The sequence below is a fragment of the Meles meles genome, chromosome X, assembly GCF_922984935.1.
Source record: "Meles meles chromosome X, mMelMel3.1 paternal haplotype, whole genome shotgun sequence".
Classification (NCBI taxonomy): Eukaryota; Metazoa; Chordata; class Mammalia; order Carnivora; family Mustelidae; genus Meles; species Meles meles.
The window spans coordinates 119838537-119860904 of NC_060087.1; the positions used below are offsets into that span (position 1 = coordinate 119838537).

Here is a 22368-nt window from a genome sequence, read left to right on the forward strand (position 1 = left end):
CTTCACTTCCCCTGTGTCGCCTGAACACCGCACTCACTCACGGAACCTGTTCTCTCACTACTCCTCAATTCCTTCCCCAACTGCCTTTCTGCCATGATGGACCTACAAAGCCCTAAATCCAGAACCAGTCTTAGAAACAGCTTTTTTCTTTATTCCTGCATGAAGGAGCGAGAACCGTTTTGATAAAACCATGCTAGTATGAAGAATGATGCCATTACAAATTCCTCAGTGTCGTCGCTCCACAAACCTTCGTGGCCTTTCTCCACTCACTCTCCACCTACACTGAACGCCCAAAGCTTCATGACTCTCAAGTACCCAACCACACTCGTCTCTATATGGGAGACCGTGCTCCTACACCCATTTAAAAAATCAGGGTCGGAGCACCTGGGTGGCTCAGTGGGTTAAAGCCTCTGCCTTCGGCTCAGGTCATGATCCCAGGGTCCTGGGATCGAGCCCCGCATCGGGCTCTCTGCTCAGCAAGGAGCCTGCTTCCTCCTCTCTCTCTGCCTGCTTCTCTGCCTACTTGTGATCTATGTCTGTCAAATAAATAAATAAAATCTTTAAAAAAAAAAAAAATAAAAAAATAAAAAATAAAAAATCAGGGTCATCTGGTGGGTGTTTCTTCACATTTCCTTGCATGTGCCTATCAGGTTCCCCCCTTATTTCAGAAGAGGAAATCTCTTCTTCTGCTCACCACTGCTACAGAGCTTCCCCCTACATTCTTGATTACCATGTTCCCATCTTTTTGCACCAATAACTATCCCACCTCCCCTATACTGTCAATCACATGTACTCTCTATCGACCCCATGGCTCCTTAGCTTAAGTATGTCAGGGTCCTTACTTTTTTTTTTCAAGACTTTTGTTTATTTATTTATTTGACAGAGATCACAAGTAGGCAGAGAGGCAGAGAGAGAGAGGAGGAGGAGGAAGCAGGCTCCCTGTTGAGCAGAGAGCCTGATGTGGGGCTCAATCCCAGGACCCTGGGATCATGACCTGAGCCCAAGGCAAAGGTTTTATTTAACCCACTGAGCCACTCAGGTGCCCCAGGGTCCTTACTTTCTTAAACACACACTTCACACACTTTCCTTGACAGAGAACCCTCTTCAAGTCTTAACTCTCTCTTTCCCGACACAGCCCCAGTGCTAAAAGTCAAGTTCCTTTAGGGAAGGAATTTTGTTGTTTTGTTTTGTGTTGTTCACTGGCATACCACTAACGTAGAGCAGGGCTAGGCACACAGTAGTTCAATAAACAGTTGCTGAATGAATGAGGAACACCCTGGAAAGAATACAGGCACTATGTCTACTTTCCCACCTTCTCTCCATTCTTCCAGCCCTGTCTGTAAGCTGGTTTCTGCCCCCACATTCCCAAAGCTCTAATTTGCCAAACTGAACGGATAGTTTCCTATTTAACCTCTCTAATAGTGATATTAAACCACTACCTCCTTCTTGGAAGACTGTTTTCTCCTTTGCTTCCATGACATCACACCTCCTCTTACCTTTTTGGACATTCCTGTTAGGTCTCCTTTGCCAAATCTGCTGGTCCAGTCCCCCATATTCAATTACCCTAGATGCAGCCCTCAGTTCTCTGTCCTCCACCATTCTGCGTGCTCTCCCTAGGTAACCTAATCTACATGCATGGCTTTAATTATCACCTACATGCTGATGACACCAAAAAAGGTATCTATCTTCAGCCCGGACTTCTCTTCTGAGCTCTACACACACTGGAAAACAAGGACAACCAATGGCAATTTTGAGGGCTTACATTCCAAAGTATAATTCTAAGCTCTTTACATATATTTACTCATTTAGTCCTCACAACCAAGCTGTTAGGAAGGTACTATTATTCTCGCCATGTAAAGGTAAAGAAGTTAAGGCATGGAAAGGAAAGCAACTTGTTCAAGGCCACACAGCCAGCTAGTAAGTAGCAGAGCTGGTAAAATTGTGCTATGAGTACTTTTTAAAATAACAGCTTTATTGCTATATAATTCACATATCATTGAATTCATTTGTTTAATGATGTAATAGTTTTCAGTATGTACAGAGTGTTGTACAACCATCCCCGCGATCTAATTTTAGAATACTTTCTCTCTTTTTTTTTTTTTTAGATTTTATTTTATTTGAGAGAGAGAGCGAGAGAGAACAGGAGCAGGAGAGGTGGGGAGGGAGCGAGCGAGTGAGTGAGAGAGAAAGAGAAAGAGAAAGAGAGAGAGAATCCCAAGCAGACTCCATGCTGAGCATGGAAATTGACTTGGGGTTTCACTGATCCCAGAACCTATGAGATCATGACCTGAGCCAAAACCAAGAGTCAGATACTTAACCAATTATGCCACCTAGGTGCCCCATAATTTCAGGACATTTTCACACCCCCCCCCCAAAAAACCTGGTATCCATTCATTAGCAGTCACTGATACGAGTACTTAAAAAACAAAAAAAGATTTATTTATTTGAGGGAAAGAGAGTGAATGAGGGAAGGAGCAGGGGGAGAGAATCTTCAACCAGACTCCCCACTGAGTGCACAGTCCAAAGAGGATCTCAGTCTGACCACCCATGAGATCACAACCTGAATTGAAACCAAGAGTTGGATCCTCAACTGACTGAGCCAGCCAGGCGCCCCATTTTCAATAAGATCTCTACCCCCAATGTGGGGCTTGAACTCCCTACTATGAAATCAAGCATCCCACGCTCTTCCGACTGAGCCAGCCAGGCGCCCCGATGAGGACTTTGAAGCTTTTACTTTAAAAACTGAAATTTTTAAAGATAATTGCATTCAAGATAATTATTCAAAAAACAAATAAATACAATCTGTTAAGCTGGCTAAGACAAAAATGGTTTCTTTCAATAAAAAGTATCTGTATTAATTAGCTTTTCTAATACAAAAGATTATTTTTTATGTGTTTAAGAAGGGAGTTTTGGGGGCGCCTCAGTCATTAAGCGTCTGCCTTCAGCTCAGGTCATGATCCCAGGGTCCTCAGCAGGAAGCCTGCTTCTCCCTCTCCTGCTTCCCCTGCTTGTGTTCCCTTCTCTTGCACTCTCTCTCTCTCCCCATCAGGCAAATAAATTTAAAAAAATCTTTCAAAAATAAAAGGGAGTTTTCTACCAGAATTGGATTTATGCATGTGCTACAACAAATTCAAAAAAGAAAGGGCCAAATATCCCTATAACTAGACAAATACTGCAGCCTTATTAAGGTATTACCAGAAGGCAGGCATACTCAATCCTCACATGAATAACAGTGAAAAGGAGAGGATCTTTGGGAGACTGAAAAATGACCTCTCCTTACAGGCGCAATTTTACACGACACATGTGTGTAGTTACATGAAAAATGAAACCAATTGCTTAAAGGCAGAAGAGTGTGTAAATGGCAATTATCAACTGCATATATGACACAAAGGGGGAAAAAACTGCTTAAGAGAATAAAATGAAAAAGGCTTTTTTTAAAACAGAAGAGTTCATTAGCCTTTTAATGACTCTAATTAGGGAAGGTATTTCCATGTTGCTCCGGGCCCTGCTGACCCCAGCTTTCCTGGCCCAGTGATTGCAAAGCACTAATGAGTGATTCCCAATCCAATTTACCGTTCCAAGACTTGGGAAAGACCAAGCAAGAAAAAGCAGTAAAATAGATATATAGTTTATAAGTGATAGGAGAAAAGAACCACCACTAAAAGAAAAGCATCAGTATCTAATTTTATGAAACAATTCTTTCACATGGTCCTGTTTCTGGCTCTTTCTTTTCCTATATAGCGTGCCCCGTCTGAGGTTCAAAATGCATTACTTCAAAGTAAATCAGATTCAGATCCCACAGCTCCTAACAACCTTGAAACCACCATTGGTGTTAAAGGGCAGCTCTTCATTACCATCTGGGATGAAGTATGATGAGGATGAACTCATCTACTGGAGACCTGAAGACACCTGGTTCAATTCAACAATCATTAACTGAGCACCTACTATGTCCTAGATTCTGCATTGGGTGCTGGAGACTAGAGAGGAGGAAGACGCTACCCCTTACCTGACAGTTAAGTATAGGAAGAGACACATATCTAATAAGGCAGAATATCAGGCTATAAATAGTACAGCTTGGATTTAACGAGACTGTCCTGTTTCTAGATCAAGTTCAGACTCCAATTTTTGTTCTAGAAAACATGGTGAGCCCCCCTGCAAAAACTATGTGAGTCATGGTAGAAAGAGATTAGTTCCAAGGGAAGTGGAGGGGGGGCGGGGAGGGAAGTCTGAGAAAGCATGATGGTTTTCCTTCACTCACTAATTCAGCCACTCCGAGTATCTTAAAATTGAGTACCTACTATCTGCCAGGTCCAGAGGATATAAAGAAGAGAAACGTTCTGTCTAATCTTCCTAGGAGGTCTCAATTTGGTGAGCACAGAAAACACTGATACAGCATGCTGACAAGTGGGGAGAACAATAATAAAGATAATAATGGTTGACATCAAGGAAAGATTTACTGCGTGCCAAGCATTGTTCAGTGCATTTCATACATATTAACTCCTTTACTCCTTAGAACAAATCTATGATGTAGGTGGCTCTTAGTCGCCCCATTTTACACACAAGGCAACTGGAAGCACCAAGAGATTATAGGACTTCTCTTACATCAAGTGGCCAGAAAGGAACAGAGCCCAGATTTGCATGATGATAAACTGACTCAAGCCTACCTCCTTGACCCCATACTACATTGTCTCCAACAAATGCATAAATCAAGATCCCATCATCCTGGATACTAATCATCGCAGCAACACTATGAAGCAGGTTTTCTCAGCCCCAATTTAGGAAGGCGGAAATTGAGGGGCAGAGAGGATAACTAAATCGCTCAGTCTCCCAGCTGAGTAGCACAGCCGGAATACAGATTGGAATCGGCCATAAATCTCTTTCTATATTAGAAACAGCAGCTCCAACCGCACTGGAAAAGTAAACCACGAGCGAGGCACAGAGTTCGTCCAGAGCCGCAGCATCACACCGAAAACATATCAGAGTTCTAAAAATGCCTTAGGCACACAGCACCTGGGGGAGTCACAGTGGCAACATCTGCGTCCGCATTAAATAGTTACCAAAGAAACTGGTAATTCCTCCGGACCAGCAATACACACGGCACTTTGATTTGTTTTGATAAGAACAGACAGCCCTGGAGGAGAAGACAAACAGGACAAGGGACTGACACATCACGGTGCTGTCGGCAGGAAAGCTCTATCTCCTGTAATTAATTATACTGTGTGCCGCTCGGCCCCTCGTGCAGGGCCGAGGATCCTAGGTGACTTGTGGACTTTACCTTCAAAGTGATTTTACCTGTGAATTTTACCGCTTAGGGAAACAGATTTGTTTTCATCATTCCTGAGAAGCATATTAAGATAGTATTCATCAGGCCAACGTAGCAGCCTGACGGGCAGGCAATTATGAAGATGCTTTATTCAAATGTAAACAACCCATGATACATGAAAACCCTGCTTCAGAATGAGAGGGAACATTAAGAAGACTGTATTAATGGAAAATGCAACATTTCCAAAAATTGGTGAAGCCGCAAGAAAAAAGAAACTCCTCAAAATAGTCTGAAAGGAAGAGTATCAGCAAAAAAAAAAAAAAAAAGTATTTTAGAATAACTAAAACATATGTAACCATGTTGAGGATTCTTTGCATATCTGAAATAATTCTGTGGTTTATATTACATAAAATGAATCACAGTGTATGTGTGATATAAACATTATAGTTTTAGAGCTATTAATTTTTAATTTATGCACTAATCCTTTCCAGTATATTTTTAAATTTAACTGCTTACAAATAGCGCTACCAGTTTCTCAACTTCAAGAAATCCAAGGTTGTTTTTACTCTGTGCCAAGTTTTGAAAAGTAGCAAAAACCTGCCAATCGGGACAAATTATCAACATGTGGAGATCAATGACAATGGTCTATGATTTAAAGTGTTACGGATACAAGACACTGGGGGGTCAAAAACACCTTGGGTCAAAACCCTGGTCCTGCTTATTAGCCAGGTATGTCGTATGTGGCAAGTTACTTAACCACTCTGTACGTCACTTTTCCTACATGTAAACCGGAGCCATACCACATTCCTAGAAGGATTCAACAAAGTCACACACATATAGTGCCTGACCCGTACACAGCTGGCACTCAGTAAGTGTTCGTTTCTATCACCCACCACCCACGTCTCCATTTTCTGCGGAGAAAAAATTAAATACTTCTTTGCCAGATGGAGCTTAGTATACACACAGTTCTACTTTCCAAAATACCAAGATGAATAGTTTTCTGCCTTTTCAGCATCAGATTTCAGGAAAAAGAATATTTGCCTATTCTGACTAGACGCCAGTCTTTACAAATTGGAACAATTTCTTTCCTACCTGCAAGAGATGGAGGGCTTTGAAGCTAGGGAAAATGAAGCAATGTGGGGCGCCTGGGTGGCTCAGTCGGTTAAGCATCTGCTCAGGTCCCAGGTGAACCCCCCCTTGATCTCCCTGCTTAGTGGGGGTGGAGTGGGGGTTGGGGGGGTGTCTGCTTCTCCCTCCCCCTCTGCCTTGCCTCCTCCACTAGTGCTCTGTCTCGTTTTCTCTCTCTCAAATAAATAAATGAAATCTTAAAAGAAAAAAATAAAGAAAGAAAATGAAGCAACGCATTAAAAACGATCCAAGACCAGTCTGGAATTCTACAATAGCATCCATCAGTATTCCTCAAAAACTGAAGGGGCTTCTAAGCTCAGACTCTGAGTGGGCTTCCTACTCTAATAAAAGCCAAAGTTGAAACATTCCATTTTTGCCTAAAAGAGTTAACGGTTTTTCTTAAGGTATTCACATATCTAATTTAGACACAATTGCTATAGCAATTATTAAAAATTCCAAACACTAATATGAGAAAATAGTTTTGATAAATCTATTTAAATTCCATTCAAACAGGGGCACCTGGGTGGCTCAGTGGGTTGGGGCCTCTGCCTTCGGCAAGAGGTTGCAAATGAAGGAGTGATGTCAAATTTTTTATACCTTCTAGTTTTTTTTTTAAGATTTTATTTATTTATTTGACAGAGAGAGATCACAAGTAGGCAGAGAGGCAGGCAGAAAGAGAGAGGGAAGAAGGCTCCCTGCTAAGCAGAGAGTCCGACGCAGCCCTCCATCCCAGAACTCTGGGATCCTGACCTGAGCCAAAGGCAGAGGCTTTAACCAACTGAGCCACCCAGATACCCTTGTTGTGCGTTTTTTTTTTTTTTTTAAGATTTATTTATCTATTGCTTAAAGAGAGAGAACGCTCTTGTGCTGTGGGAGGGGCAGAGAGGGAGACAATCTCCAGCAGACTCCCCACTGAGTGCAGAGCCTGAGGCAGGCTCATCTCACAACCTAAGTCAAAATCAACCGTCAGAGGCTTAACCCGCTGAGCTAGCCGGGCGTCCCGACATCTTCTAGTTTAAAAAAAAAAAAAAAATGTTTAGCCACATATAATACTTTTCAATTTTAAAAAATTCTAAATATTGATTGCCAAAGAAAATGTTCTCAAACACATCTATTCTAGTTACATAAAATGCAAATTAAAAAGACTGACCCTGGTTTAAAAGAAATCACTGTTAATTGATTTTAGGATTAAATAAAAATTGATCAAAAATTTTGTGTTCTTCATTACGTACACTTTAGTCTGTGCTTGGCTGACACGACTTGAGTACTCTTAAGACAACCCAAGGAATTCAAGTTACAGGAGTGATACCTCTGACCAACTAAAAATGGATTCTGACCACAGGAACTTTCAAAACAGCAGCAGCAGCAGCATCTGAAATGATCAACAGTAAGCTTGTTGTAGACTAAGACTCACGAAGATACCAGGTAAAAATCCAACGTTATAACCGGATCATTTAATATGTCATTTAATATGCTCTACAACAATTTTATAGATTTTTTTTTTTTTTAGTTGACAGAGAGATCACAAGTAGGCAGAGAGGCAGGCAGAGAGAGGGCAAGGAAGCAGGCTTCCTGCTGAGCAGAGAGCCCGATGCGGGGCTGGATCCCAGGACCCTGAGATCATGACCAGAGCGGAAGGCAGAGGCTTAACCCACTGAGCCACCCAGGCGCCCCTATCCTCCAATTCTTTATGAGACAGACGTGCTGCCTACTGCGCTAACGAGGCACCTTATCCTCGAATTCTTTTTTTTTTTTAAGATTTTATTTATTTAACAGACAGAGATCACAAGTAGGCAGAGAGGCAGGCAGAGAGAGAGGGGGAGGCAGGCTCCCTGCAAAGCAGAGAGCCCGATGCGGGGCCTGATCCCAGGACCCTGGGACCATGACCCGAGCCCAAGGCAGAGGCTTTAACCCACTGAGCCACCCAGCCGCCCCTTATCCTCGAATTCTTTAAATGAAAGTATTATATCCCCGGGCACCTGGGTGGCTCAGTGGGTTAAAGCCTCTGCCTTGGGCTCAGGTCATAATCCCAGGGTCCTGGGATCAAGCCCCACATCACCCTGCCGCCCTGCCTGCCTCTCTGCCTACTTGTAGTATCTGTCAAATAAATAGACAAAATCTTAAAAAAAAAAAAAAAAGTATTCTATCCCTGTGTCTACACAATACAATCTTCTAAGTATTACTTCTGGCCAATTCACTTAAAAATTTGATGGGAGGAAAGAGTGAAGGGGGAGCTTCAGTGAAAAGGTGGGGCTTCCGCTTTCATAATCCGCACTTTTAGCATATAATGCTTTGCCTTGTCCAAAGCATCCCCACGTATACAATCTAATTATTTAACGTTACTGAGCATAATGGATTTTTAGTCTGATGCAGCAATTTGCATAAATTCTTGTGACCAGGAATGTTTCTTTTCCAAAGACAATTACCTCCCAAGAGTAAAGGAACCACCCAGCTATAGGGCTTGTTTTTCTGTTCAATGCAGCTTTCTTTTTTTTTTTTTCTTTCAGTGCAGCTTTCTTATCTCCAAGTTGCCAAATGCTAATCTCTGTAACTGTTTTATAGAGCAGGGAGGACCTCAAGCATGTTGAGAGATACAATCATACAATCGCATGTTGTTTAAGGCATGCTAAATCCTATTTAAAATGTCTATGGCTTTTTGTTTCAACACTCAGGACATGTTTGTAAGTCTGCGTCTGATTTGTAATTTTTTAAAGATTTTATTTATTTACTTGAGGGAGAGAAAGAACATGAACAGGAGGGGAGGAGCAGAGGGAGAGGGAGAAGCACACTCCTAGCTGAGTTGGGAGCCTGAAGGCAAGCTCCATCCCAGGACCCCGAGACCATGACCCAAGCCAAAGACAGATGCCCAGTTGACAGAGCCACCCAGGCGCCCCTTGATTTGTAATATTTTGATCTAAAAAAAAAAATCAATAGCATGACAATTGAGATTAATGGCATACACTCTTAACATAAAAGCTGACTGGCTCCATCATAAGGACAGAATGTAGAGTGGTGGTTGATAGGAGTTCGAGGGAGGGGAGAATGGGGAATTATTTAATGGTACAGTGTTACAAGAATTCTGAAAATGGATGATGGCGGCCGTTGCAAAAGAGTGTGAATGCACTTAATACTTAATGCCGCAGAACCCTACACTTAGAAGTAGTTAAGATGGTGGGTTTTGTTATGTGTATTTTAACACAATTAAAATAATTTTACAAGGGGTGCCTGGGTGGCTCAGTGGGTTAAAGCCTCTGACTTCGGCTCAGGTCATGATCCCAGGGTCCTGGGATCGAGCCCCGCATCAGGCTCTCTGCTCAGCAGGGAGCCTGCTTCCTCCTCTCTCTCTTTGCCTACCTCTCTGCCTACTTGTGATCTGTCTGTCAAATAAATAAATAAAATCTTTTAAAAAAATAATAATTTTACAAAACTGAATCGGCTTGTTTCTGAAACATTACCAAAAAGAAAAAAAAAAAAGTCGACTGGCTCCAAGGACACAGGGGTCAGAGTGCCTCCAAGGAGTCTTGAACCAAGAATTACCATGATTCCAGTTCCTTGAGCCTGAAGATCATTAAGAAGAGAAACAGAGCACCGATGGGCATAGCTTGTCTGGGCGAATTTCCTGCTCTGCTTCTGTGTGACCCAGACAAGCCATTTAAACTTTGAGCTTGTTTCCTTCTCTATAAAATATGGAAAATAATCGTACTTCAACCTCACCACGTTTTTCTTTTTTAAAGAGATGAGAGAGAGCACGTGCACACCTGCGGCCGGGGAGGAGCAGAGTGAGGAGAAGAGGGAAAGAACCTGAAGTCGACTCCCTGCCGAGCACAGAGCCTGATGTGGGGTGATGGGGGGAGCGCACTGTCTCAGGACCTGGGCTGAAATCAAGAGTCAGATGCTTAGGGGCGCCTGGGTGGCTCAGTCGTTAGGCGTCTGCCTTTGACAGGGGTCCCTGCTCACCAGGGAAGCCTGCTTCTCCCTCTCCCGCTCCCCCTGCCTGTGTTCCCTCTCTCGCTGTGTCTCTCTCTGCCAAATAAATAAATAAAATCTTAAAAAAAAAAAAAAGAGTCAGACGCTCAACCAACTGAGCTCCCCAGGCGCCCCCCTCACCAGGATTTTCTGCAGATTTACTGAAAGAATATCTGCCAGGTATGCACGACACTCAGTAAACCCTAGCTATTGTTAGCAACCACATGAACATACCAAGTTGATTTTCCCAAACTGAAGACAGTCTGGTGCCATTCTGGAAAAGGTGTTCGGCGGACAAGTGGCCGTGTGCAGCTGCGCACGAGCACCCAGCGCTCCTTCCAGGTGCTCTCCCCAGCGGCTGACCAATTATGGCGTTTCTGGACTCTAGCCTGAATCCAGGTTTTCTCAAAGGATGCTTCTGAGAAGGACAGCAAGAGCATCTCCAGGGAACTTGGTCAAAATGCAGAGCTCTCTATCTCAGGCCAGACTTAGAGAATCCCAGTCTCTGGGGGTAGGACTGGGGCATGGCATCCATATCTGGCTCTCATCAGACCAAATGAGGGGCAAGGGAAACCAAAGGCGATCCGGCTCTGCAGTGAGGGTTTCTGATTTCTCTTGCTTTGATTAACTTTACTGGCAGATGGTACATGGATCTTGACATCTATTTCCATGACCAGCCAAATGTCTTGTCTAATTTAATTTTTTTCCCTCTCTCACCACCTCCTCTTCCTCCTCCTAATCTATGGAAAAGCATACCAGTCGAATTTAGGACTCAATCCTCTTGCCATCGTACCACTTTCATTACCAGTTTATTTACTTCCATTGTGGGAAAAGAAGATGAAACCAAATGCACTCAGAATAAAATTGCACAAACTTAGGTATTATAATATCCGTTTTTAGGATCTACCTGGCTTCTCAGCTGGCCACTAAAGTCTTGGTATTCATCTTCTCATGCTCTTTAACCAAGGAAAGAAAAGCACCCTTTGGGGCACCTGCGTAGCTCAGTAGGTTAAGCCTCTGCCTTCAGCTCAGATCATGATCTCAGGGTCCTGGGATCGAGCCCCAGAGCCCCACATCGGGCTCTCTGCTCAGCAGGGAGCCTGCTTCCCCCTCTCTCTCTGCCTACTTCTCTGCCTACTTGTGATCTCTGTCAAATAAATAAAATCTTTAAAAAAAAAAAAAGGAAAAGAAAAGCACCTTTTAAGAACCTTCCTCAGAGAAAACAAGATACCCACCAGGGGATTCTTTTGAGAACAATGCCACTAATCCTGGAGCATTACTAACCTGAAGAGAATCCTGGCCTTTGGGGAAGTGTGGAATTTTCTTTCAGACACGAGGACAAGGTTGGAAAATGAAAAAGGAAAAAAGTCACAAGTTGTCTCCAAAATGCTTTTCTCTAAGAAGTGCTTCTAGTTCATTCTTCCTGTCAAGTGAACAGCAGCCTTACACATTTCACCTGACAAGAAAACACGGTATTTCATCCACACTTATCAGGAAGTGACCGAAGAGCCAAACGCTCTGCCTTCAGCCACTAAAGCCTTCCCTGGTGCTTAGACTCTAACAGGAAGTAGGGTAGTTTGGGAAAAAAAAAAAAAACAAACAAACAAAGAAACAAAAGCAAGGACACAGAACCTTGAACCCCGCCCCCAGCTTACTAGAGAAAACCATTATCTCCAGAAGCACCCCCCCCCCACCAAGTTTTTCAAGTTCTCTTTTCAAACAAAGCAGAACCCAGGGGAGGAAGTACAGTTCAAATTCCTAGTACGGTGAATTTCTTCATAAAAGGAAATCTAAGGTTCCTTAGAACCTTAAGGTTGCATCTAGAGCTCTAAGGCAGGAATAACAGTATCACGTAGCTCGGAGGATCCTCTGAGATCCGGCTTCCAGGAGAGAACCGTGTGTGAAGCACTTACCAGCACCTACCATTTACCAGCACTGAAAATGTTAGCAGCTGTGACTGCTGTCAGTTTTAAGAAACACTGACCCGCAATGTAGTTTAACACAACCAAACATTCTAGATTAATCCTGGTAATTTACTGAAATGGAAAGCTGACTTTAAAAACCAAAATGCAGTACGATAGTGCTTTAAAATAGACAAGAAACGCTGGCAGGTGAGCACTGACCCATCTAGGGACATACTAGCAAGAGAAAAAAAGACACTGACACTACCCCCTTCCCCGCCCCCCACACGCAGAGCAGACACCAAGCATCTGTGTTCCTCCCTGCCCATGTGCCAGTGACCAGCAGGACTGAGGCGCTGCTGTTGCTGTCCCGAACCCAAGTCCTCCAGGGTCCCTGGTCTGGCTTTCTGTATGGCCATGGCCCACCGGTGCTATCAACTATTAAACCGTTGCTGGTTTAATAGCGCCTGGGTGGCTCAGTAGGTTACACTGTGTCTCACTTTAGCTGAGGTCATGATCTCAGGGTCCTGGGATCAAGCCCTGTGTTGGGGTCCCTGCCCGGCAGGGAGTTTGCTTCTCCCTTCCCCTCTAACCCCCCCTCGCCCCCGCCACGTCCCACTCCTGCTCTTTCTCGCTCTCAAAGAAACAAAATCTTAAAAAAAAAAAACAAAACACCATTCCTCTACTGGCATTCTTCCATGTCATTGTTTAATTGCTTATACTTGGATTTCCTTTTAGCACCTCAAAGGGAAGTTAAGAAATAGCAATTAACGTTAATGAGTGGGGGTGGGGGCACCTGGGTGGCTCAGTGGGTTAAAGCCTCTGCCTTTGGCTCAGGTTAATTTCTCAGGGTCCTGGGATCAGGTCATTGTCTCAGGGTCCTGGGATGGAGCCTGGCATCGGCATCAGCCTGTCTGCTCAGCAGGGAGCCTGCTTCCTCCTCTCTCTGCCTGTCTCTCTGCCTAATAAATAAATAAAATCTGTACCCCTGAAACAAATAATATATGTTCCTCCCTACCAAAAAAATCTGTTTTTTGAAAGAAAGAAAAAGACAGAGACAGAGAGAGATGTGTGAACACACATAAAGGGGCAGCTCTTTGGTGAAATTAACAACCAGTAATAGTGAAAGACAGAGTACATGAGTAACATCTCAAGTGAACTATTCCACTAAAATGGAAAAGATATGTAAGGCAAAGGCTAGTAGGTCAAAGCTTCCCAACCTGACCAACAAACATTAGAGAAGGGCACAGTAGTTATACATATCTCAAGAAGAATTATAAGAGAAACTTGAAGTTGAGCTAGGTCAGTGAGAAAAAGAAGAGGTAACCCACAGCAGGTCAGAGTACAGAGGAGAAACAAGTGCTTTTGCGTATGTATAAGCCAAAATGAACCGTCCTCACTTGACAGGAGAGATGGGTATCAGCAATTGTGTTAGATTAATTACAGAATGGGCGTAACACTCGTGTCCCTAGAGCCCCTTGCTGCTTTATCACAGAACGGGCACTGACCAAACGCACAAAGAACCAACTTTGATATTACTCATTGAGAAATATTAAGATTTTACCCTCAGACCCCTACTTCTACTGCATAATCATAATAAAACCGAGCTACCATTTATTGGATAAACACCGTCAAGCACAATGGAAGCCCTTAGCATGAATTGCCTGGTTGACTGCTAACCGCAAGCCCATAATGGAGGTGCCATTATTCACCCCCAGACTGCAGGTAAGAAATTTGCATCCTATCAAGTGGAAAACTCTGGAGAAACAAGACATGAGGGAGACTGCATAGGACGGACATGGACCTGGGCAAAAAGGAGCGCCTGCTTCATACACGGTCCAACCGAGGTCACCAGGGTAGACCACTACATAGGGATAAGGGACGAAATCTCTAGCTGCGGACAGTGATTCTGTAGGACCTTATCTTCAGCACTTCAGCATCTCTTTCCTCTGGCAATATGTGCCAGTGGCAGGCTGTTAGTGGCACTGAGATCTGGGCCCCTGGCTAGCTCTCTGTTTCTTTCCATCAGAAATATGACCAACATCTGGCAGTCAGCAAACGTCAAGATTAATGAGTCTCCGCTAATATGTACACTGCAAACCTGAGTGTCAAAATTGGTCAAATTCCATTACAGAATTACAGTTCAGCTATAGTGAATACTAAATACACGTGAGCCCTTAGGTGGGACTGCGACATCTCTTCGCTCTATGGAAATTTCTATTCTGGTAGTAGTTGTGTGCGATTTGATCTTTATCACACTTTTCCTGGCAGCAGTAAAATTCCATTTCCATCAACTGTTTCCTCTCAGGAAAGAAGTCTCTCAGGAAATATTCAAAACATTGTTCTCAACAAAGTTCTCAAATATGAATCATTTTCAAGTGCCAGGAAGATACTCCTTCCCCCCACTGTTTTGCATCATAATACACTTTCCCTAAAATGACAATTTTTGGACACATTTGCAAAGAAGAAAAAGGCAGAATAAACTCATTCTTCTCTCGATATGGCTTTGCTCAAGCAGTTTACTTTGCCCCCACTTATTGTCTCCTTTAGATCTGCTCATCCAAGTCCTACCGATTCACTCCTTCATTCAACAAATATTTCCTGAGCACCTGCTAGTTTTTTTGGTCCCGTAATAGGTGGTAAGGGTTCAAATAAGTGTATTAGGAATTAACCAGGCAGAAATTCGGGGACGGTCATTGTAGGCAGTGGGACCATCATGTGACCTGAAGGTCACCTGAAGAAGTTTCCCAGCAGAGGAGACATTTAAAGCTGACCTTTTAAGGACAAGTGAGAGGAATGAGATGGAAGAAGAAAGGCATTTACGGAGGCTAACAGGAAGGCCTCTAATTACAGGGGGCACCACTGAGCTGCTGCCTCAGAAATTCATCCTAATGTCTGTGCTGAAGCCATACATCCAATGGGCTGCACCTGACCACCGCGTGAATACAGCAGGGGTAGAACTCCACTGACCCGGATTACCCAAAGGCTTTTCTGAACCTTCTTCCTTCAACCACACAGCAGCCTAGAAAGCTTCTGCCCAAGCTGCTCTCACTTCTCTTCACTAGGGGTCAGACTTGCATCGTGGACTAATGGCACAACCACCCTTCCCATCTCTCTCCGCGGGGTCTCTCACACAGGTGGTGGTTTCCCTTAATAAAGTCCTTGGCGGTTTAATCCTCAAGTTCTGCTTCTCAGAGGGCCCCGGCTAACACAGCATTCTCCAGAGCGCCCAGCATGAGGAAACCCTCAGGGGCATGAAAAGTCAGGAGCTGCTCTTGAGGAACCCAAGGCGTGGTACGCGCCTGGAGCTGGCTGCGGAGGTGCGGGAACAGAGGGAGGATACTCTGGGCCAAATCAGAGAAGGCCTTGCGTGTCTGAAGAAATTGGACATGGTCCTCTGAGAGACCGGGAACCACCAGAACATTTTAAGCAGGGAAAGGGTATGTGTTTTCAAGATTGTTCTGTTGGCAGAACGGAGGATGGTCTAGAGGCAGAATATGGAAGCATCTCTGTGTACACTTCCATTTTGTCTGCTAGCTTGTGGAGTCCTAATGACTAGAATCATATTTTTATTTTTTTTGTTTTAATCTCTATGCCTCCGTAATGATTAAAATACTGTTTAACACAAAGCAGCTACTCAAGATGCCACAGCAAATCTAACAGGCTGGGCCTCACCTTACTGCCTAACATTTTAAATTAAACCACCTCTCAGAAGGTTAATAACCAGCCTTTGAACATTCCTGCTTGGACCCTGGAACTCTGTCTGGCCAATCTAGAAAAAAGAACGTTACATGTACGCAGGGTAGAAGTTACTCCCCACTTTATCCTCCACTAATTAGTTATTTCATGAACTCTCTTTGAAACCCAGCATCCAATCACATTTGTTGATCTTAATTGTAAGGACAAAGGTCATTAGATATTTAGTTTCTGAATGTTTACCGGGTCAATGAAGTTTAGAGTCACATCAGGATCAAGGCCCACAGGTCTTATGCAAAGAACACTGAACAGAAATCAGAACTGCGTCCTGGACAGTGGTGCAGTATTTAATGGTGATCTTTGAAAAAATATTATTGCTAGGGTCTATTTTGTTTTCCATCATAAAGGAGGAATAAGACCTACTTTAATTTATAAGGTGAAAATTAAAATTAGAAGATGCGGTCAACAGGCTTTGTAAGCAGTGTATGTAAAATATTGTATTGTCACGAATTTGTTAGCATGGTAGATCTCAAGTTAGTTCTCACTCCCCACCCCTCAACCAAACAAAAATAAGGGCAGCAGGAGGCGCCTTTAGAGATGATGAATATGTACATTACCCTGATTGTGGGTGATGATTTCAATGGTATACACATATTTTTGGAACCCATCAAATTGTGTACATTAAATATATATGTTATTTTATGTAATGATCACAGTTCAATAAACCTGTTTTAAAAAAACTAACGATTACCAATTCTGATTTACAATAGCACCAAGCAATGGTGAGATACTATACAAAAATTCCCCAAATACAAAAGATTTTCCATTACTTTCATCTGTCAAGCGGCACTTTAGTTGGAAAGTACTGCTAGGAAATCAAGTAACAATGAGAATCAGTTCCCAGAAGCTATGGATTGCTGCAGCTGGAGCCGGAATCAGAGCCAACAGCTCTCCTGAGGTCCTGGACACTGAATGGTCATCTGATGATGGCCTGATGCCCTTTAGTAGCCTCAGCCATTTTTCTCATTGTTACCTCCCTGACTTGACTGACGAAAACACAGCTCTTGGGCCCTACTAGTGATAACCAAAACAACCTTACTGAAAAAAGGAATCATTACCTTCAAACAGTCGGGAGTGGCTTTTGTAAGTTAAAGAAGTGAGTTTCAGTGATTCAGAAATGGTCAGATCTGCATGAGCCAAGGGACTAGAGCTGGCTATCCACGGCTGGTTGCCCATGTAAAATGAAAATGGCATCTCTAGCTCTCCTCACTGAGACGATCACTTATAGACTACACAAAGCCCTACAGACGCACAGAAGTGTCCACACACTCATTTCCAGAGCCTAAATCATTCAGCTGTACCTTTGAAGCTTTCCAAATTTGCAAAATGATTTAGCAAATCGGTACTGTTTTGATTTAGGGAAGAGGCAGGTAAAAAGTACAGGAAATCAAGTCCATTTTTATAAAAAGGAACTTGCCCTAGGCTATTTTGGTAAAAGAACCAAATAAACTACAGAAATCAGCCTAAGTCCCATTTGGCGTTTTCCAAACCCAAATTATTTCCAGTTATAAAATGCATTTCATGGGAATAAATTAATAATAATGATAGTAATGGACACCACTATATTGAGTACATTCTACGTTGCAAGGCACTTTACGAATATCATCTGTATTCTTCGTAATAACCTGTGCTAACAGTTTACATTTCAGGTTTTTAAAAAAGATTTATAGGGGCGCCTGGGTGGCTCAGTGGATTAAGCCCTTGCTTTCAGCTCAGGTCATGATCTCAGGGTCCTGGGATAGAGCCCAGCATCAGGCTCTCTGCTCAGCAGGTAGCCTGCTTCCCATCCCCCCACCCCCCCCCTGCCTGCTGCCCTACCTACCTGTGATCTGTCAAATAAATAAATAGAATCTTTTTAAAAAAAGATTTATTTATTTGAGAGAGTGAGAGAGAAAGCAAGTGGGAGGGAGGAACAGAGGGAGAGAATCTCCAGCAGACTCCCCTGCTGATCACAGAGCCCAATGCAGGACTTGATCCCAGGACCCCAAGAACATGACAAGAGCCGACATCAAGAGTTGGACGCTTAACCGACTGAGCCACTCAGGTGCCTCTAGGTTTCAGATTAAAAAAATAAAAAAAAGTCTCAGGGAGACGAATGTGCCACAAATCAAGTAAATAACAGAGCTGAGATATAAAACCAAGATACCTAAAAGCCCAGATTTTCAAATGGCAATAAAAGGTGGTATAACATTTCGGGGCACCTGGGTGGCTCAGTGGTTAAGCCTCTGCCTTCAGCTCAGGTCATGATCTCAGGGACCTGGGACCGAGCCCCACATCGGGCTCTCTGCTTAGCAGGGAGCCTGCTTCCCCCCTTTCTCTCTGCCTACTTGTGATCTCTGTCAAATAAATAAATAAAATCTTTAAAAAAAAATGTGGTATAACATTTCTCCCTTTCCTAATCTCTCACTCTCTCTCCCACCCACCCTTGTCTCTGTCCCCGTCCATCACCTACCACACATACATTCATCACCAGAGAGAGAATGTGATCTATGGGCTAATAGGGGTTTTACCAGACAAACCCACATTTAAGTTCTGACCATAACCATTCACTGCAAGACTTCAATGGTACAAATTACTTCCCATTAAATAAGGTTAAATTAAATAAATGTACTCACAGCCTAGTATAAAGACACTTGCTATATTTGTTGCCTGTCCCCTTGCTCTTTCGAAAGCTTAAAGACCAAGGAAGATGCCTTAGAGCAGTCTACCTATATCACATCATAGGTAAGGTTAGAACCTCCCTTAATAAAGGTGGAGGTGGTTCTAGTGACCTACAAAACACACACATGATTAAGGAATTGCCAACAACTTTGTGGCATCTAACTATGACTTTTATCTACAAAATACAAGAGAATAATATATAATGTTCATATGGAATTTAGTCTAGAAATGCAAGGTTGGTTCGACATTCATAACTCAAGCAATGCCACTGACAATATCAACAAAGGAAGAAAATCCATATATTATTTACATAGATGCAGAAAAAGTATGACATTTGTTCAATAGCCATTCATGATTTTTAAAAATACTGTTAACTAAAAATGAAAAGTAACTTCCTCAGCCTGATAAAAAAAATCTATGAAAAAAAACCTACAGGGACACACGTGTGGCTCAGTCCTTTAAGTCTGCCTTTGGCTTGGGTCATGATCCCAGGGTCCTGGGATAGAGACCCATACTGGGCTCCTTGCTCAGTGGGGAGCCTGCTTCTCTGCCTGCTGCTTCCTCTGCTTCTGCACACATGCTCTCTGACAAATAAAATCTTTAAAAAAAAGAAAGAAAAGAAAAACCTATAGCTATCTCATGTTTAATGGTGTTAAGAATGAATGATTTCCTTCTGAGATCAGGAACAACACAAGGCAACCACACTTACCACTTGTATTGGACATCACACTGGATAGAAGTCCTAGCTAATGCAGTAAGGCCCAGAAAGAAATATAGATAGAACTGGAGAGGAGAAATAAAACTGTCTTTACTCAAGGAAAACTCAACAATCTAAGTAGAAAATCCAAAAGAACCTACGAAAAACTACTAGATCTAGTAAGTGACATTACCAAGGTTGGAAAACAGGAGATCACGATACGAAACAGAATTTTGTTTTTATACACAGCGGTGAATAAATGGGGACTGAAATTTTTAAAAGCACCATTGCTAATATAGGACCAATAAAAGATGCAATACTCCAGGATCAATATAACAAAGTAGTATAGGATTTAAATGTTGAAAACTAAGAAAAACATTATTGATGAGAGCCATTAAGATACAAGTAGTCAGAGTTACATGTTCATGGATCAGAGGACTCAATATTATCAATATTACAATTCTCTTCCAAATTCATCTATGGATGCCTATCAACTCCAAATCGGTATTCAACTCAACACTCAATAAAATCCAAGCAACCTTCTTTATTAAGAAATGTACAGGGTGATTCTAAAAGTTATATGGAAAAACAAATAATCTAGGACACACCCAAAGCAATTCTGAAAGAGAAAAAGGACTCAAACCCACTCATTTTAAGACTTTTACTACTAAGCTACAACTATTCAAAACCATGTGATATTGGCAGAAGAATAAACACAGAGATCAATGAAGAACAGACAGTCCAGAAATTGATCCACCCATATACAGTCTATTGATTTTTGACAAAAATGCCAACTTGATTCAATAGACAAAGGACAATCTTTTAGTCTCTCAATAAATAATGATGGAACAATAGGGTATGTTTGTATTTCAGCGAACCTCAACCCGAAGCTCCTTTATACAACTTGAAATTGATCATAGACTGAAAGGTAAAACCCTGAAGCTAAAAAACTTCTAGAAAAAAAAAGAAGCAAATCTTTATGATCTTATATCTGGTAATTATGCATAGGACAGAAGAAATATGAACCGTAAAAGAAAAAATTGATCACCTGAATTTCATCAAAATTCAAAACTTTTGCTCTTTGGGGCACCTGGGTGGCTCAGTGGGTTAAGCCGCTGCCTTCAGCTCAGGTCATGATCTCAGGGTCCTGGGATGGAGTCCTGCATCGGGCTCTCTGCTCAGCAGCGAGCCTGCTTCCCTCTCTCTCTCTGCCTGCCTCTCTGTCTACTTGTGATCTCTGTCAAATAAATAAATAAAAGCTTAAAAAAAAAACTTCTGCTCTTTGAAAGACAGTAAGAAAATAAAAAGGAAAACAGACAAGCCACAGACTGGGAAAAACATTTGGAAAACAAATGTGATAAAGGGCTGACAACCAGAATATATAAAGAACCCTTAAAACTGTATTTTTAAAAAATTACCCAATTAAAAAAAAGTTAATAGACCCTTGCTTAAAATCATTAGTCATTAGGGGAAAAAATGTGGAATAAAATTACAAAAAGATATCACTAGCTATCTACTAGAATGTCTAAAATTGAAAAAGACAGTAACAACAGTGTCAAGGATATGGAGCAACTGGAATCTCATACTGCTGGTAGGAATCAGTAAGAGTACAGTTTGGCCATTCCTTATAAAGTTAAAAACACACTTATTCTAAAACCCAGGCATCCCTTGGTATTTACCTAAGAGAAATAAAGACATATATCTGCACAGAAACCTGAATATAAATGTTTATAGTAACTTTATTCATAATTAAAAAATTAAATTATCCCAATATCCAGCATGGTGAGTGGATAAAGAAATTTTGATATATTCATATAATGGAATTCTACTCAGTAACAAAAGGCAGCTAACTATGGACAAATCCAACAATAAATGCAACATGGATAACTCCAAAGCATTATGTTAGGTGCATCTGGGCGGGTGGCTCAGTCGGTTAAGCAGCCAACTCTTGATTTCAGCTCAAGTCATGATCTCCGGGTCATGGGATCGAGCCCCATGTCGGGCTCCTTGCTCAGTGGGGAGCCTACTTGGGACCTTCTCTTTCCTTCTCCCTCTGCCCCTGCCCCTCCCCTCACTCAGGCTCACTCATTCTCTAAAATAAATAAGGGGCGCCTGGGTGGCTCAGTCATTAAGCGTCTGCCTTCAGCTCAGGTCATGATCCCAGGGTCCCGGGATCGAGCCCCAAGTTGGGATCTCTGCTCCGGGGGGAGCCTGCTTCTCCCTCTCCCACTCCCCCTGCTTCTGTTCCCTCTCTCGCTGTGTCCCTCTCTATCAAATAAATAAAATCTTTTAAATAAATAAATAAAATCTTTTTTAAAGAAACATTATGTTATGTGAAATAAGCAAACTCAACGACTACACATTTTGATCCCATTTATATGAAATTCTAGAAATGATACAACTATTATAGAGACAGAAATAAGAGCAGTAGTTTGCCATACAGGGAGGGGGTCAGCTATGAAGGAGCATGAGGGAATATTTTGGGTGAACGAAACTTCTATTATCTTTATTCCAGTGGTGGCACAACCTATAGAATTTTGCCAAAATTCATACATTTGTAAATACTTAAAAAGGGTGAATTTCACTCTATGCAAATAATGCCTCAAAAAACCAGAAAAACAGAACAAAAATGCATACCACCTCAGAAATAGCCATCTGTTTTAGGCAGAGACCTACAACTCATCAGAATGAAAAATGCTGAGTTTTGATCATAAGTTTAAGAATCATGATTAAAGGACAGAAAGACAGGGACGACTGACCAGGATCATGACAGTTTTGTGTATGTCTCTTTCACGGCTCATTGATGGCACTGTGTAAAAAAGGGCTCGGGTAGGTAGGTGATAAATGCATCACTTAGGATCAAAATACCCCGTTTGCTATTTATTTGAAACAAATCAACTTAAGGTGATAACTGGCCACTAACTGTCCTTACCAATTGCTTGAGTTTGTTGATGACTCACTTAAAACGACTGCTTGAGGACAGAGAAATGTTAAAG

General features: G+C 42.3%; 1 protein-coding gene and 1 pseudogene across 5 annotated transcripts in view; one reads left to right on the plus strand and one right to left on the minus strand.

Moving 5' to 3' along the window:
* The window catches only part of ATP11C (ATPase phospholipid transporting 11C), a 184388-nt gene that overhangs the window by 123854 nt on the left and 38166 nt on the right, over positions 1-22368 (minus strand). The gene's annotated exons all lie outside the window — the stretch shown is intronic.
* Positions 18741-18849, plus strand: LOC123935734 (annotated as a pseudogene).